We start from the raw sequence: 16,187 nt of genomic DNA, 5'->3' as shown, positions 1-16,187 counted from the left end.
GAATCGAATGTTACAAAAATCAAACGTTGCTTAGATCAGCGGTTTACCCATTTTATGCGCGTGTATTAGGCGAATCTGATGTGCCAATTATGTCGTTAAAACGAGATTCGTTAGTCGTTTACAAGAGTAAGTAAGTCGTTAAACTAGAAAAAAATATGTACTTCAACTGTTTGCCACTGTACACAAAAGTTTTTTTTTAAACTAAAAGAAAAACACGTTTATGCATATTACTGTCCAGCAATAGAGCCTTTCAACGGTTGAAAGGGAGTGCCAAATATAAATTCTCGAACACTAGATTTCTACAGAGAATGAATTTGGTACATGGCCTTATTATGATTGTTAATAGAGTGTGCGTAAAAGTGTATACTACACTAAATTAGTAAATAAAACTATAACACGAGTTTCAAATGATTAATCCACATATAAGGTTAATTTTTGTCATTGATATGAAAGTGTGGTGTATGGATCTGAAAAGGTTTTTGTCGAAAAATCATAAAAAAAAGAAATTGAAAGAATAATATATTACATGTATAACAGTTAATGACATTGACTTGTTTTTTTATTTATCTTTACATGAAGATCGTATGCCAAAACGATTTGATATTAAATATAAAAGGTTAAAAAGTGTGACTTTTTTGTATGAAATCCAAAAGTTGTTATCTCGTAAATGCACGAAGGTTTCTAAAATGAGTCAGACGCGAACACATCAACACATAACTTTACAAAGGTATACAGTTTTAACATTTGCCTTTTAACATGACATAAATGTATGTCCTCAAGTAAAGTGGGTTCAAACCCAAATTGAGACACGACATGGTCGCCTTTCAATTAAAACTCAAGTACTTGTCAGACCACAGCTTGATTCATACGAGTTTACAGAAGCCTTTAATATCGGTTTAAGCGACTATGGGTGACTGCGCATAAAAGTAGTTCACATAATTATAACATATGGTTGAAACAAAATTTATTTTAAGAGATACATTTTAAAGAATACACAAGGTTAGAGCATAATCAAGTATCAAAGGTTGTCTTACTAAATAATACAGGCGAAGTAAGCAAGTGAAATATGAATAATAACATTTTAAGCTAAAATGTGGTAAACTGTTCTTTGCACGTTAATTTGGAAGATATAGCGTTTAAACTAACGAAGTTTAACAAATAGTGAGACGGGACATGCTATATTCGATTTATGTGAATTAACAAGTTAAATTCCTTATTCGATTTCTTAGACTTTCTTTGTATTCCACTGAATATATTGATCTTATATTTTGTACGTACGCTCGTTGATCAGATGGACTAACTATGTGTGTCTTTGGATCCGCCAGAGAAGCTGGTACTGGTATCGAGACAAGGAGAAACATTTAGGATCTGACACTCGTTGTCTTTCAATACAAGATGTTATTAAACGAGTTCATGAAATTTGTAAGGAAGCAAGCCTTTGTCGTGCTTACTAACAAATTTTATGGACGAGTTTATTTATCGAACATGATCCGCAATTTCGTATCTATTTTTACTGGAAATGCAGGAAGAAATGTCAGACATTTCATCCAAACAAACACAATACAAATATTGCCTGACAAACTTCGTCGATGGCAGTACCGGCTCATCCGGATGGCATCGCCGCCAAAATGCAATCCAATATCGCAAACCACATGTCCGAAGAAATTTCCACAAACACTTTCTCGAGACAAATCCTTAAAAATGCTCGGCTGCTCAACTGTAACATCACTATCAACCACTACGACAGATCGCCACAGAAATAACAAACGTAGACGGACTCGTGTAATCGATAGTGACAGTGATTGAGTGCCCTTAAAGTTATTAGTTCGATGAAAAAAAGTGACGTCAAACAGAGTCGCATGAATTATTTAAATTCATACGCCATTCATATTTTGTATTGTACTTGTATACTTGGTACTATTTTGTCTAATTATTTACGTGCTTGTGGTTTCGATGAAATGAAAACGTTAACATAGTTTGCTGTTTTATTCCGAAATAGTTTGAAGGTATATCATTAAAGGAAACTTATGTTAGTCGGTTGATCCGACGTGTTGTATCACTTCGAGTTGCTTGTGGAAGAATGCGAATTCTTCCACAAGCAACGAGAACTGATCAACCGACTAATATAATATTCCCTATGTATTAATTGACAACCAGTTTCAGATCTTTTTATCACATGTTTAATTCATGATAACAATATTTATGCAAAAACTACAGAAACAAGCTTAGTAGCAAAAGGTTTAATGGCACTGGGTAAACGCCAAAGACATCACAAACAAGAAACATGGCTGAACAGCACAAAACTCCACAAACAGCACAGTGCATTCATACTATATATAAACACTAGGTATAGTTGGTACCGCCTTGGAACGGCCAGTAAAATGTAAAATTACTGGGGGTTTAAACCTGTTGACGTGCACAAACCTCTCAAAATCCTAAATTAAGAAGAAAACGCAAAAGGTAAAATATTCATTAACTTGAGGAAACCTAACAATAAAACAAATAATAATAAACTTATAGGTTAACTCCAAGTACTACTATAATAAGAGATCCCAACTCTATCTGCAGACGGAGGAATACAATTTAGAGCACCTAATGCAAACACTTTTCAAAGATACCATGCAGTCATTGTTTGAAACAATGAGCATCACACACAATCTGCCTTATTAAATAAAAGGTTTAAAACTGCGTGATCATAGAGTTTCATAACATAAAGCATCATTGTACTAAAACTGGGAACAAATAAAGAAAACATTATTAAAACAATTTAAGCGACATATATTAGCTAATCTTTGTAAAATATTTGAAGAAAATGACGTCACAAGCCAAAACACTACGAGACAGCCAAATAGATTTAAAGATAAAATGAATTGGCAAAATTTGCAAAAAAATCAAAAGACTGAAAGCTTAGTTATTTAAGGATGCTATATTCAACCCTATATTTTGTTTCAGGAATTCATCTTCAAAAACTAGAAGGCAAGTACACTTCAAAATATTGCCTTTATATCCACGGTTTAAATAAAATGCAAGTAATTCATTGAGTCTATCTGCCCACTAACCTGCTGGAAACATTTTAATTTTACGAATTTTCTTTAAAACATCATCTTAAAAATCGGGATGAGCAATACTATTAGCAATTAGATATTTAAGACTACTATTGTACTTTGTGGGAACACTTGTCAAACTTGATCAATTGAAAGGGACATACATGCATTTACGCGGTTAATGTGACCTACATATGTCTGTCAAGTTTTACTGTATGCATGGATCTATTCGCTGGCGCTACGATCATTCTGCGGCGTTGTCGTGGTGTAAATGGAATATCAGAACACGCAGATTATGATGGCGAAGCTTTACTCGTAAGTGCCTGGATGTTGATGTTGAAAGTTCCACCAAGAATGTTAACAGCGAATGGAATGTGTACTGAGAAGCATTTGCTGTGGAATTAGTATTTTTTTTTTGGTAAACGACAGCTGATTAAAATGGAAAGAATGTTGCATTGGTTGCATATTGCCTGTGTTTGTCAAAATGTTCGAAAATGTTCTTGTGTTGTTGGTAATTTATGTGGTTGTAATTATTGACTGACTGAATATTTCTGTGACTGGATATTTCTGTGACCAGTGACCTGCATTATCTGGTTTGGCGGAGCATTGTTCTTAGACAGTTTAATAACAAGGTGCTTTCTGGCACTATGATTCGTTAGCCGTTTGTCTTCCTGAAGTCTTGCTTCTTTTGCCATTCGCTTCATTATTTAGGTAAGTTTGTTTTGTCTTATTGGTTGGCGTTTAAACCATTGGCCACTGGCCCCAATTTCTCGAAACTTCTTAAGCTTAAGTAGCTTATTTCAATAAGCCAAAATATATTCTTAAAATCGATTTTGATAAATGAAAAATGGTTTATTGTGATTATCATAAAGATATTAAAAAACAAAACGTCTAAAAACTATTAAAGAAGTTAACGCATATTATAGAAAAAAGTGAGCTTAGCTTAATCCTGTTATAAGTGACTTAAGAAGTTTCGAGAATTTGGGACCTGAATTTGATATTTAGTTCAACTGTTTGGTTTGCAATATTAAATGGGTCAGATGATTTCCTACTGGCGTATTTCTTGTGAATAGCTACAGGGCATTTTTCTTGCCTTATGCTTCATGTCAATATCTTAGGCTTATCCATCCCTGGGTTTCGCCCCTTGCATGGCTTTAGTTTGTTGACTTTTTTCAAATTCTAAATCTTCTTGCCCATCATGATCTTCACTCAGCTTAAGGTCCCTACAGCCCATACTCGTGTGCATCATTTCCCCATAACTTATACTTTACAGTGGTATGAAACCATTGTGAGGTGATGATGTTTTCCAAGTTGCTTTGTTTCCCAAAGCTGATTGATTTCGTCATCAGTAATGTGGTCAGCCCGTTTAGGTTTATTTCCCAGGCTTTCACCTTTGAGTTGTTTCTGTTTAGCCTGAAACTCCTCTTTGAGTTTAGCAAATTCAATGCCATGAATCTACGAATATCCGTAGTTTTGATCACGTCAGTATCGTTCAAAGCTATCAAGGCATCCGCAGAGTTGTTGGCTCATAGTTGGAGCCATCCGGTTTTTTTGACACCGACAAACAGTTCGAACAAGAGCTCGTTTGTGGGGATTTTGCTGGATCCATGCGTTTCATTTACGATGTGAAGGTAGGAAGGTAATTTCAAGTCATACAAAGTTTTATTTACAGAACTTTTGTTTTTCTGTTTGACGACAAAGTCCTGCAGATCGTCTTCAGTAACGCTCTGAAACAGCAGTGTCACCAGCGTTAGTGCAATTTACAAAATTAAGCCTGGATACGGGAATATCAACCTCAAAATCGCAGCCTTCTAATTTGATTTTGTGTTCTATGTCTTTGGCGTTTGCCCATTGCTACTAAACCGTATTTGTTTTTTGCTACTGAGCATGTTTCTGTAGCTTTTTGCATAAATATTCTAATAACACAGTATATATCTTGTCATTTCCAGTTTTTTTTGCATGGTTACTACGCCTTTACCGCGACCATCGATGTGCCTATCGGTAACCTAGCAGACGCCATTTTGTTTACAAACCATGCGGAGGGATATCTGGGTCGCGTGTGATTAGTCTGGCCAATATCACATGTGTAAGATAATGGTGTACTAGACGGAGAACAAGGGTACAAATGTAATAAAGGGAGAGTTCATCGGATGTCCTCGTCCACATCATTGTAATTTTCAACAAAATGCTAGTAAATAAAACGACTGTTCTATTTTAGTTTAAAATTACACACCTTTTCCAGAACATTTATTGGGACTAATCCGGATAGAAATTGATTTTAAATAGATAAAGCTTTATATGACTTCTATCAGCGATCCGTTTATCGATTTATCGATATATTTAGAACTTTGCTGTTAAAAAGTAGAAAAGAGTTTCCACGTTGAAGCATATAAGCATAACTTAACTATGTTACGGAGCGCTAATATGGAAAACTCTTATTATCAAGGCATTTCAATGGCGCTGGTACTGTTATATAAGTACATGTTAAACTCCGCCTTCCTGCAGGCAGTTCACACCAATCCGTGTGGTATGGATACTTTTTAACGTTTTGACATCGTTATATGCAATTACATGATTGTCAGTGTCTAGGCAGTATCCATTTATATTTATTTGAAACCCAGAAGAAGTCAGCAAAATGCCACGTTGTACTTGTCTGACACCCACCCAATATAAGACTATATAACTGACAATGAGGGAATAAACCGTTGCCAGAAGACTGGTTGATCAATTAAGTTCAGAACGGTATGCCAAGATAATGCTAAACTGAAGTTCTAGCGAAGAGAAATGCTCCAGCGAATTGATGTTTAATCTTATTCCGATCCTAATGTAAGCAAACATACATGTCAAATCCTATATCGTTGACTTTGAACTTCTGTAGTATTTCAGTGAAGATATAAAAACATATGTAGATTTCAAACGCACAAAAAATGGCCTATACTTTCAATACGTTCAAATGTTTCCCTCGTGCTGACATAAGCAAATATGATATTATTTAAAGCCATAGCACAATGTTTTTGTAATAAACAATCGAATACTTTATTCGTATTTTTTAGCTATTTGTAATTACTTACTTTCCATGATATCGTAATCAATATATATTGAATTAAATATTGTATGAGCTATATGAGAAAAAAATGAAATAATTTAAACGCAAATCGAACAATGATGCCAATGGCTTTATTCATTGTTACATTTTAAACAATTTCGTCTTTATTTTAGTTCAAATTATTTTTTGTTTATAACATGTACTAAGAGTAATATTCAATACCTTCCGTGTGTTTCCCGTGTATTCATAGACTAAGTTTTACATTAATTCTACCTCGTTGGGTATAAGACGTCCAGTCGACCAAAAATATAAAAGAAAGGATATAACTCTTTTTTACATCCGTTGTATATTGTCTTTTTTGCACCAAGATACTTTTGAACTGAAATGACACTATTCTGAACTGAAAATATGTTGATTTAAGTAATTCTATCTCTTAAATATGTGAAAAATGTGTCTACATTTTTATTTTTTTTGTTATATAAGTGTATTGTTTTCATAACATGTGTTCTGTTTTACATGTCTCTTTGTAATACAATAGAACAATTATGAATGTCGAAACAGTTTAGTGTGAAAGATCTGTTTTAAAAGTTTACAGTGTCTATTCGAATTGTTTTCCAACTTTTACATTCTACTTCAAACTCACCAAACCAAAAATAATTACGGTATGTCTTTAGCACGTTTGTTTGTGGCACGTATTAAAACACATTTAAAAATTTAGAGCTTCAAGCAAAAATACAACTACAAGAATCAGACAAATTTATTACACATAGATGATCATGATATTACATTTTAACATACACAAGTAAATAATGTCTCTATTAGAACTAGAAAATATGACAGCTTTCAAAACATGACATTAAATTAGAACTCATTAAGACATTTAAAATATAACTAGATAATGTCTCTATTTAAACTAGAACAAAATAAGGCATTCAAAACATGATTAGATAATGTTTTTTAAGAACTAGAAACAGTTTCCGAACATAACAAAATGTCTCTATTAGAACTAAAAAAACACTTTATACAAGAAATTTAACAATGTCACTACTTGACTAAAATGAATTGTTACACCTATGAACACATCAGTTTTCATTGTCTCTATAAAGACTTTAAAACATCTCTTTGTGGTGATATGACCTGTCAATATTTGCACACTCTTATTGTTTTCTTAGCACACCTGGTCTTGATAGGTTTTGTTTCCCTGCATGTTGCGCATATCGGACAAGCAATGCCAAGGCGTTCCTATAAATCTCGCAGTTTATCAGTGTAAAGAACATCACTGCCCCCACAGCAGAAGCAGATATCGCAAATATCATTGTTTGACCTGAAAAAGCAAACATTCTTATTTGTAATCTTCATTAACTGGGTTTGTTATACCAGCTCGAATATAGCACTTATAGAGTAAACTAAGTTGTCAGTCATTGAATTACAAGGTTGGCACTAAAATGATGTTTTTCCAACAATCATTTTTTAATCATTCATGAGAATAAACTGGGTACAGAGTGAGGCTTGTGATTGTGGAGTTTTGTGCTGTTCTTCTATGTTTCTTGGTTGTGATTTTGTGTTCTTAGTCTTTGGAGTTTTCCCAGTGCCACTAAACTGGGTTTATGTTGAAACTTTTTGCTACTGAGCTTGTTTCTGTAGCCTTTTGCAAAAATATTGTATTCAAGTAGATGGTTTTCAGTCTAGAAAAATTGAATGTCTGACCTGCATACTAAGATGCATCTATAAAGTACTGCGTGACAAGCCTTTCTTGACAACGATATGGTACCTGTATGTCCTTGAGTGGAAGAGCGGATCCCCGCATATGTAAAGAAGCTCTTCCTCAATTGTGGTGACTGACTGAGCCTCAGATGACATCAATTTGGCTGTGCATTACAGAATCATACGTTAACCACACTCCCGGCACATAATGAAGTCCCTGACTTAAGCGGAAACCTCATTTAAAGATGAACATAAAATATGAATGAAAAATAACACAGGAATCTATATTGTGCTTTATATATAGTTGCACAAAAAGTTCCTGAAAAATATCTTAAATATAAATAAAGTTTTAGCAAAGCTTTTAGAATAGTATTTGTACATGTTTAAAAATTTAACTGTAAGTGCCAGATTATTGTCCATGATCATTTCAGTTATGTATAACTTCTGGCAATGAGTACTTAATTGAAATATATATGTTTTATAATGCAAAATGCTCAATTACTGTTGTTGTTTTTCAGTTAATCTCTATAAATATACATTCACACAAAGCCATGTCAAGACCCCTTGAAACATAATTATGCCTCAAGCTTGAGCTAATTAAGGTCATACGTGCAACATTGATATTTTCGAACGTCTTTTCCTTCTCAGATGAGAAAAATATTTCAAAACTCCAAACGATTTCGTCTCATCCACCTCCGACTGCTTCTCGGCAAGGACTTTCGTTATCTTAACGTCCTGTTGAAGCTGCGCATTAATTTCGTCCGCAACTGATTAAGTTATTTTACTTTGCGTATCAATTATTTTGAAGTGCTTACGTCAATTAGAATCAATTTAATATATTTAATATAACATGTATTGTTGTAAACATCAAATGCCGACATCTTGTTTGGAAGGCCTAGGACGACGTAATTACAAAGATTCTGATTGGCTTACAACATATGCAACCGCAGTGAACATCCAAATAGAATTTCGGTGGTTTACAGAGATTTATAAGTGAAATAGAAATGATATGTTGAATGTTAAAAAAAACTGAAATTTTGGCCCACTCTCAATTCCAAATCAGATGTCAGCCTGCACAGGGCTGGGGCGCAATTCAATGACGTGCCAGCAGTATGTACTGTACCACAGGGGAGTATCACGTGATCGCTATAGTACATCGGCCGGAAAAGATGGCGAATAATTTGCTCGCTTCAACCTATAATTTCGGTATTTACGGATGATGAATATAAGGTAGGATCTTTAGAATAGGCGCAGAGTACCCGCATTGTAACACGGTTTACTCGCGTGTTGTCTGGTTTTCGGAGGTTTGCTTAGTTTAAGCCTGAAACTCGATACAGATCTATGCGTACATTGTCCGTAAACGTCTGAATTCCGTGTGTTTTAGCGCAAAAAAAGCAGGTATATGAAACAAATGTTACAAAGTATTGATTAAATTTGCAAATGTATACTTCGTTGTAACTTTCAAGTGATAGTTCCGTGTTTACAATGTCCGTACAAAATATTTACGAGTACATTGCCCGTAAGATTTTTAAATTAACCTATTTGTGACACTTACATGACTTTCTCTTCAATATGAAATGATTTCTTTAAAACAACTAAATTTCATAATCAGATTTAAATGCTTTTTTTTCAGCATCTGATCACATTCACCACAATGGTACGTATATTTTTCTTATACACATGTCATCGTATACGAATGCCTGTTTAAAGATGAAAAAGGCTAAACTTAATTGATTTCTTAAAATTAGTTAACATCAGAAATAAGTGATATTAGCTGTTTAAAATTATTTGAAAATCGATTTTTTGTGTAAGATTAGGCCATTGAATATAAACCAAAGACCAGCACAGCACAATTACAATTACACTTTACAGAACAGGGGCAATAATGTATAATAAGACACATGTCATATCTACACAATATGTGAAAGGTGACAAGAGGAGATCTCCGAAGCATAAACATTTTTGTTAATCCAACGTATTGTTCAATAAGGTTTGATTTTAAAACCATTGCCACCATCTGTCATAAACATGCAAATGTGTAATAAACTTTTTCAAATAAATTTTAGGAATCTAGAAAAGAATTGATGAGCCGCCATTGTGGAAAGGCATTTAAAAGCAGGTCGGCGCTGAACGATCTATTATCCACTAGAAAAGTGATATGCAATGAGCTGTGAATGTGCAATTATGTTTATATTTTTACTGGATCATAATTATGTATATAGATTTTTTTTGCTCGACTATTCAAAGAGCGTCGGCGTCCGGTTAAAGTTTTAGGGTAAGTTGGGATTTTCACTTATAAGTCCAATACCCTTCATTCAATTGACTTAATACTTCACACAGTTGTTCAGGGCCATTACATAATGACGTTAGATAACTCCATATTATCCTTTATACAAATTATGACCCATGATTGACTATGGAACGTAGGTTAAAGTTTTAAGGCAGGTTGAGATATTTATTAATAACTTCTATACCCTTCATTCAATTGACTTAATACTTCACACAGTTGTTCAGGACCATCACACAATGAGGTTACATAACTCCAAGTTATCCTTAATACAAGTTATGGCCCCTAATTGACTTAGGTTAAAGTTTTAGGGCAGGTTAAAGTTTAGGGCAAGTTGGGATTTTAATTAATTATTTGAATGACTTGCGTCATTGTTCGGGCGGGCTGGTGGGAGGTCAGCATCAAAGTCACCTTATGTATCGAATAATTTTAGCTAGGTTTGACATAAAGCGACTTGGTACATACGAAGAATTTATGGAGAACTTTAAAGGGAATGCGTTTGAGGCCCCTAGGATCAAGGTCAATGTTACTATTAATAGAACAAGGGTTGGTATTGAATAACTTAAGTAAGGGTCTACATATTGTGTATAAAGGAAGAGTTTATAGAGACCTTACCTGAGATTGTGTTTTAGGTCCCGAGAGTTATGGTTTAGGTCAAGGTCACTGTTGCTTAAAATGGAAATATGCTGAGTATTGAATAACTCAAGTAAGGGTTGACATAGTGTGACCAAACTTGGTATATAGGACAAGTTTATGTAGAGCTTTCATTGGATTGCCTTTTGGCCCTCTAGGGTCAAGGTCATTTTTACTTAAAATAGAGTATTGTTTAAGTTATGTTTGACAAACTGTGACCAAACTTGATATGTAGGAAGTGTTTATTGAGGACTTCCATGGGATTGTGTTTATGGCCTTAAGGAACAAGGTCACCACAGCAAAAAATAGAAGAAAGCAGTTGAAACTGAATCTCTTCTGCCAATCATTAAAAATCCGGTTTTGTCACATCGCGATTCTTGTTCACTTTTTAATTTGATTGTTTTATTGCTTTTGACAGGCACATATTACATTGTTTTTGTATTCACTTCCAAGTCAAAGCGGCGTAGTCGAGCGCGCTGTCTTACGGCAGCTCTTGTTTTTCACCTTGTTATTTGATCCCATTTTCTATTATCCACTAGAAAAGTGTTGAGCCATGAACTGTTAATGTGCAACTATGATTTTACAAAATTGTCTGTGATTATAAAGTAAATGTTTACACTTATGAATATTAATGAATAAAATCAAAATAAATACATTATATTTCCTTTTTATTCACCTATTCGTCGGTTAACACAATCAAATAGCATATACACTATTATGCTTGTGATGTTCAAAGAAGACATCATTCATACGTAAACTATTCAACGATTTCGATATCTAACATACACGTGACAACGATATCTTTTATGAAATTGTCAAAATAACATACTGTATATTGATTTTAATTCTCACAATCACATTTTAGAGATACATAAGGCAACTTCAAATGTATGAATCTTTAAATATTTAATTTAGTATAACATCGGTTTCAGTGATGGCAAACATATAAATGAAAAATGCTACCGGTTAGGGAACATTGTAGTTATATTTGTAGTCACAAAATTGAACTATGCTCTGCATATATCAAGGGGCCATATTCATATACTCTGTTTACAGATAATAAATACATGGATACTTATCGTTAAATAATGCGATGGTATTGTTTTTGACTTAAATTTACCATACAGTTTAGTGAATAAGATCACATATGTTAGTTATAATGCTAGTATCAAGACAAGCATATAAACAATGGTTTTCTTTAATTAAAAGTTGCAAAGTAAAAATTAAGAGCAAGTGTACAAAACAAATACATTGTTAACACCATTTACGAGATAGAACTGACGTATTTCAAAGTCTTTGTCATAAGCATTAATTTAGTATGTAACGTTAATCAATGCTCATCTTTGAAGTTGGCAGCAGCTTAGCCTGGTTACACCGTGCCTTCTCCCATCGGACACCAAGTGCACCTTTTTGAAGAGAGTTCCTTTCAGTGGATATCGTCCCAACCTTCTTACTTCCGGATACTCTAGTCCGTTGTGTTGTGTCAAAATGATGGATTCTGTTAAAAAAAATAGTTCAATGCATTTAAATACAATACTAATATAATATCATACTTTTGTTAGATTGAAAATTGAATAAAGGGTATGTTATGTACTATACATACAATACATAGAACATGTTATATCATACAAAAAGTGTTCTCCGTTAACTTTGCACATTGTTTAAAAAGGTAAAGGGGTTTATTATAAAAGGGAATATTTATAATAAAATTCACATCGAAGGAACTCCATAATAAACAGATATTAAAAATACAAGAAATGAATCATCAATCTTATTGCTGGATGAATTATTCAGAATAATTCTAATCAAATCAAATAAATTATAAACTAGTTGCAATATTGATAAGTAAATTGTGCCAGTAATTTCAATAATGTACATTATGAAGTGGGTGATGACGCACTGCCCAGGGGTAACAAGTTTCCTAGGGACTTATTTAAGAAATATTTTCAAAATCCTCTTGATTCAAACCACAAGGCCCATACCTTTGATATTTGTTGTGGAGCATCATATGATGACAGTCTAGCAAAACGTTTGAAATTATGCCCATGGGCAAAAGCTGGCCCCACCCCCTTTGACTTACTTTTTTATTTTTTTAAGCTACAGCAATGAAATTTTGACCATGTTTTGTTACAGTTTTGGAAACGAGCATCAATGTTGTCCTCGAATGTCCTTGACTATGACCTTTTGACCAACTTTTTTATTTTTAAAGCTACAGAAATGAAATTTTGATCATGAGTACAGTTTTGAAAACAAATATTTTTTACCCTCAGATTACCTTTACTTGGCAAATATTTAAATAGTTTATGCAACTAACCTGCTTACAACACTTTCTGTCCTCATATGTTGAACATGCAGCTTTTTCGGCTAACCCAAACACAAAAATATAACTATATATTTGTTGCCTATTAGGAATAAGTACATGCTCTGGTTTTCATATTATGACATGATAATTTGACACAAACATTTTCAGATGCGAGACTAATACAACAACATCCACGTGTTTTAGAGACTTAAGAGGTGTTCATTTTAGTCACGTGTGCTGCTTTAAAGCAGCCTTAATGTACGAGAGAAAACAAGCTTTTCTAAATATCAGCCTTATTTTTGGTAAATACAATTGACTTCCAATTCCCTAGGCAGACAAGTTAGATTGAATAATGTCAAGAAAGATTTGCTAGAATATGGTTTTTGATGATTGTTACCACAACTTGGGAAACGAAGATGCCAAGCTTGATATCATCTTTTTGTCCTCCTTTTTTAGAGATGAAAAGCAACAACAAGTAGTATCGATCATGTCGCCATCGAGTGTTTTTGAAAGGATCTAAAATATAATTCAATTTCAATTACATTAACTTGAAGAAATTAAGAAAAAAAAACAAGAGAAAGAGAAATACATTGGCAGATGCCTGGAGCCAGATGTGCAAATTTGGTATCATTCAAGAAAATGTTTTATGAACGTCGCTCTAGTACGATAGTGTTGAATGCATATTCCAAAACAAGAAGTTACACGGATTATTGTAAATGAGTATTTCAATCTTTTCTAGTTTGGTCATCATTTTCACACGACTGAATTATAATTTGCAAATTCAATATTTCACGGGAAATTACTAGAACAATCAAAGTAATCAAATATTGAGTTAACGTGCCTGTTGAACATATTGCAAAAGTAAATTGCTTAAGCGAGGTTTACAAAACAATCGGACAATTTTCATTCGGCTACATTTTGAAATATGTATTTATCTTAACACAGTTTATTCAAAGTTGCCTCACATGTTATTGTTACATTACATAAACCATTTCTTTTATTGTTAATGCCTAACACAGCCCATGGCATACTCCACGTTGCAGATGAAGGACAACATGCTGCTTGAGTTCCGCACAGTCATATGAAAGATCGATGGAAGTAAGTTTGATTACAGCACTTAATGTCAAATAATTTTAGTAATAACAATATGAATATCATGAACAAGCGCAGAATCTACAAATAAAGCGGTACCACTGTTAAGAGACACAAAGTTATAATTTTGCCTTACAGAATGCTACAAAGACTATAAACAAATACATTAAACTATCTTTATAAATACGTTTTGTGGTCACCACGCGCAACTCTAAACGGTAAGTAAAATAGACGTTCACGAGATATTTAAACCCCCTACGTGTGCAAACATTCATCAGTAATATAAAATTTTAACATTCAAAGGCAGATACAGACATCACACTTAAACTATAAAAAAGGATGAAATGAAGATAGCCACTTCCAAGATTTATTTATAACAATATGAATGTTTATCTAATATACAAATGTATATCTGTTGTGTAAGGACGCTGATTGCCGCATGTTGTTTGTCAATTAGGCAAAGTAAATAAGTTAGCCGGTGATGGCATTTGTCAATATACTTACTACGTCTTTACGTTACACTATATTCCCGGTAATAAATATTTATGGCTTTTTGCTTTAAAACAATATATTTCTGATCGCTTAGGTCAAAGTGTTCTCCTATTAAACATTGATTGATAAGGGAAGAGAAGGCTTTTGTATGTGATAAAAACTTTAAAGCCGATTTTATTCAAATACCGTTTATATGTTTTGAAACACGGAAAGTTTCTCAAGTGTATATTGTATTGAATTGTATTTATCCGGCAATACAACCTTAATTGCTTTCTGTCTTAAAACTTTTTTTCAAAGATTATTCTAGCCTTAAGTCAGTGTGATCTCGTTATATTGATTGAAAAGTGAAAAGCACGCTTATGTACGTGATGAATTTGATTAAAATATGAAATGAAACACGAGAAGTACCTCAATGGAATATAGTATTGTTACTTTTTACTTACACTGGTTTTCATTTCTAGCTACATTTAGTTCCATCAAACATAGTGATTTTGATTATTTATATAATTGGATTGGTAGGTAATATGTCGCAGCGGGTATAGAGACCAGTGTCAATAATATATATATTTATATGAATATTTTTTTATTTTTTTTTTGGGGGGGGGGGGGGTATTGAGGGGACAACTTGTTAAAACAATAAAAGTGTCCTCTGTACACGAGTTTGTGAGTAAAAGTTTGAAAAAGTACATTTATGATACAACGCTGTTCATATTGTTACACGTTTTAATAGTGTCCGACGAGTTTAGATGATATCAAATAGTAATAAATATTAGAGAAAATGATCATAATATAAGTACGCAATTGACATCAAAATCAATATGGGTCATCAATTTGTCAATATTACAAGATCAACCATGTACCAAATTCGGGGATACTATGCCTTACCTTTTTCTGAAGGGATACGCTTTTTTACCAACATCCATGGATAGTTGGAAGTAGCAAAGAGCAATAACTCTGTTTACATATAGAGACTGTGATGGCTTTCGACATGCATCATTCCATAAATTGAAAAGCGATATGATACATGATAAACCATTACCAAGCTATGGCTCCATATGGTAAATTTCCCTTGATAAAATTGCTGTTATTATGGTTCAAAGGGCCATGGAACAAGACAGCATTTGGCACACAGCATTTACCGTATCATTTAAACATCCATTATTACAAAAATGACTATATAAACAAAGATATAGCTCCGGACAATAAAGGTTAGATAGAAAGACAGACCGAACGAAGGAGGGACGAACAGACAACTCTGAAACAATATCTCCCGCCTTCGGTGGGGACAAAACAACTGAATTATTCGGTGTTCTCCTATGCCTCTTTAAGTCGATCGAAAAGCTAAGTTTGTTCTACAAAAGAATTACACCAAAATATATTTACAAATATTTACTGACTATCCTAAAACACACATTTGCAAAATAAGACACAATGTAGTAATTAAGCAATCATGTACCAAATCTCTTTATTTTATATGGGTAATTTAATATAAATGAAGCTTATCTTGAAATGTTGATAAAAGTATAAAATAAATGTATTTATAAATATAAAATTTAGGTTGTGGTATGTGTTTTAATACATTTATTG

Source organism: Mya arenaria, chromosome 12, assembly GCF_026914265.1.
Source record: "Mya arenaria isolate MELC-2E11 chromosome 12, ASM2691426v1".
In the NCBI taxonomy this organism is placed as follows: Eukaryota; Metazoa; Mollusca; class Bivalvia; order Myida; family Myidae; genus Mya; species Mya arenaria.
This window is presented reverse-complemented; position numbering follows the sequence as displayed.